At 42.1% G+C, this 3,628-nt stretch overlaps 1 non-coding gene across 1 annotated transcript; it reads left to right on the top strand.

Moving 5' to 3' along the window:
- The first annotated feature begins 2,496 nt into the window (after positions 1 to 2,496).
- TRNAP-AGG (transfer RNA proline (anticodon AGG)) lies at positions 2,497 to 2,568 on the top strand. Its single transcript has one exon. It is a non-coding gene; the product is annotated as a tRNA-Pro (tRNA).
- The last annotated feature ends 1,060 nt before the right edge of the window (positions 2,569 to 3,628 follow it).

Here is a 3,628-nt window from a genome sequence, read left to right as displayed (position 1 = left end):
CAGGAGTCTCCTGTCGGAGCAAAGTACAGACTGAACCCAAAATGCCCGCTGAGCAATCTCCGCAATCTCGAGGGGAACAAGAGATCCAGACATGGAAAGACCGTTTTGAGATGCGGTTCGATCTTATATGCCAGGAATTCTGGAGGCGCTTGGAGCACAGAGCTACCCTTCGAGACTCACCTGCTACACCTGAGGTGACAGACGAAGCGACAGCCCATAGATCCGGCGCCGGGTCGCGACCCAATATGGCGGCAAGTTCACCCTGCCATCAGCCCCATCACCAGAATCTTCAGACGCCAAAGCGTACAGCAGCCCCACCATACCTGAACTCTGCCAAGCCGTCTCATCCTAGGCGACGCTCTGGAGGAAGGCGAGTCTACACACGCAAGCCGCTCTCCCAGATGGTACATTCCAGGCCACAACTCTCACGAGCACGAAGAACGACCGGAGGCCCGGAGCAGACTAGAGAACTCAGCTGCTTGTATACCGGCGAGGTTCAGCAACACGCAGGCACTAATGGCTGGTGGCAACCCCAAAATACTACAAGGAGGGTTTCCCAGCGATAACAGCCTGCCAATAACGGGCATCGGCTAAGCAGACTTACACACAGATCTAGTAATGGCAAACTGTATTTTGGTAGCGAAAGGCAAGATTTTACTCCCATTTTATCAGATTTCCTGTGGTAGCCATCTTGTGGGCATAGTACCAGCACATGTTATTATTTTGACCTCCATCTATTTAAGATATATTTAAGGTGGCACAGCGGTACAACATTATCTTTCGCTCCAGTAGGAATCTTTAATTTCGGTTTGTGATGTTGTTATTATTTACATTTTATTTTTAAAGTCAATCATACGCTCTGCCCAAAGAATATAATCATATAATACCATGCACTACCATGTAAAGTATGTATCCTAGGCTAAACCTATCTGCCTCCTCCAGCTATGATATGATGCCTTAACCATGTTTATTATATTGGCTATAAACAGGGCTCCAACTCTGCAATGCCATGCGCTAATTAATCACTATGTATGTAGCCATGTAGCCTGCTATCCCAACGTAAGCATACTGTAATAATACAGCTAGAGTGGGCCATGCAGGCTCCCTGCCCGGGCGGCATTTTGCTGAGGTCACACCAGCCTATTTAACAGACATCCTCCCTACTGCTGTGGGTGTATTCGGGCTGAGATGGGCATGACAGTGCAACCATAATTTTACACCCTGTTAGTCTCCCACGCGCTCACACCGACCACGGTGCCCAGCGGCTACCCTGCTGAAAAATAAACCACGGTTTAGCATGTTACTTTCTCTTTCTCTTGATTTTATCATAATCGACTACGTTAATGTCAATCTATATAGTATGTCTCAAGCAACCCTACAATTTTCCTGTTAAGCAACATTATATGCAATATGTTTACATTTAAAAATGTGCAGTTCTATCATAAAAAAAAAAAATATATAAAAAAATAAAACATTTAAGCTATAAGCATGTAAACAAATAAACACAATGAGACAAAAGAATGTCAGCTTTAGGAAATCAATTGACATTCTGAGAGCACAGCTCAGTAATAATGACTAGTTATGAGCTATGCCAGTTCTGATAAAATATAATAAAAGGAACACTAGCATGTATTCCTGACCCTATAGTGTTAAAGCCACGATTTAGATGCTTGCCCCCATTTAGCCTTCTTAAAATGGAATAAAACGTGCTTTATTTCCAGCGTCGCCCGGTGCTGACCACACACCCAATCCGCCTTCTTGCTGACATCAGCCAATCCAATGCTTTCCCATAGCATCTCTATGAGGAAAGTTCAGCGTCTCCATGCAGAGCGCGTATACGGTGACAGGCAGTTTCCCAGGAAGCACCTCCAGCAGCCACCTGAGGAGTGTCCACTGGACAAGGCAATGCATGAAAATGCCTGCAGGGAATGATTATACTCACCAGAACAACAACACTAAGCTGTCCCTTTAAACAGTGCTCACCAGGTCTGCTGCTTCATATTAAATAAAAGATAAGAAAACTAATTATTATTTTAATATACTTAATGTTTGCTTGTTCAATTAGATTTCACTGCAACCATCAGACAATGTCAGAATCCCAGAATATCACTGTATGGGTTCTGAACCCAAGGAGAGCTTCTGCAGACCAGATTATAGGAGCAATGACCACCCAGGCTAGTACTCTACATCCACTGCAAAATCAGCCTAGATCACAGCCTAGATACCCATCTCTTGCGAACGCTGTTTCGGACAGTCTGGTGCCCTACTCCTTCGGAGGGAGTATGCCAATTAGGGAGCGTTACGAGGTGGAAGACCTTGGTACTTGGCACTAGCGGCAACTAGTAGCACAAATGACAAGGAATTAATCAGAGAAAAGAGTATGAAAGTTTTCTATTATTGTGCTTTTGGCAAGTTGCCAATATACAATGAGCTAAAATACAATACTCTGTAATAATAAACTGAGCTGTAGTGATTATGGTGCTAAGGTCCCTTAATGGCTCGTTGGTCTAGGGGTATGATTCTCGCTTAGGGCGCGAGAGGTCCCGGGTTCAAATCCCGGACGAGCCTAAGCGATTGCATGTTCTTTGCTGTTTCTTTGGTGAAACGCTTTGCTTCGAACTGTGTTTAATTTAGTCAGCAAAAATCATTTTTTAAAAATAATATCAGGAAGTATTACTTTACTGAGAGGGTAGTGGATGCATGGAATAGCCTTCCAGCGGAAGTGGTAGAGGTTAACACAGTAAAGGAGTTTAAGCATGCGTGGGATAGGCATAAGGCTATCCTAACTATAAGATAAGGCCAGGGACTAATGAAAGTATGTAGAAAATTGGGCAGACTAGATGGGCCGAATGGTTCTTATCTGCTGTCACATTCTATGTTTCTATGTTTCTTAGTTGAAATATAAAGTGTCTAAAACTGAAATGTTTTGGTTTTCCATAACTAAATGCTTTGAGTGGGCATCGATCACCCCTTCAAGTAAACGGATATTAGGCAGAAGTAAAGGTCTGGTAGTGGGGGGAACGTTGCCAATACAACAGGAGTGGATACACGACAACATTGAATGGGTGTTATGCTGACTGAGTAAAGCACAACATTTTTTTTTTATTATTTTTTTTTAAGTATAACAATTTTAAAATCTATTAACCCTTTCACGAACACATCATCCCTTAAAGAATATATATACACACAACATTTAATGGAAACAAGAGAAGCATAACTTAAACATAAATTAATAGTAAACAGTTTGTATATAGATTGAATACAATGATTCAAATAAGGTCAGTAGTAAGAACACTAAGGATGAAAGGAGTTCAACTGCAGTGAACGGTGTATTAACCCCTTAAGGACACATGACACGTGTGAAATGTTATGATTCCTTTTTATTCCGGAAGTTTGGTCCTTAAGGGGTTAAGGTGATTCCTATGATTCTTGTAAATACACTTTCAAATTGCATTAACTATAACAGAGCCTCCATAACTATTAAAGGCCAGGTTGATCTCTAATATCTTTCTCTGGTCAGTAATGGTTAACTCTATGGCACGCCACGGGTTAAGCCTTAATGATTCTTTATGTGACATCATATAACCTTTTCTGCTAGATTGAACTATAACTTTACCCCTTAAGGACG

Source organism: Pelobates fuscus, chromosome 5, assembly GCF_036172605.1.
Source record: "Pelobates fuscus isolate aPelFus1 chromosome 5, aPelFus1.pri, whole genome shotgun sequence".
In the NCBI taxonomy this organism is placed as follows: domain Eukaryota; kingdom Metazoa; phylum Chordata; class Amphibia; order Anura; family Pelobatidae; genus Pelobates; species Pelobates fuscus.
This window is presented reverse-complemented; position numbering and strand designations above follow the sequence as displayed.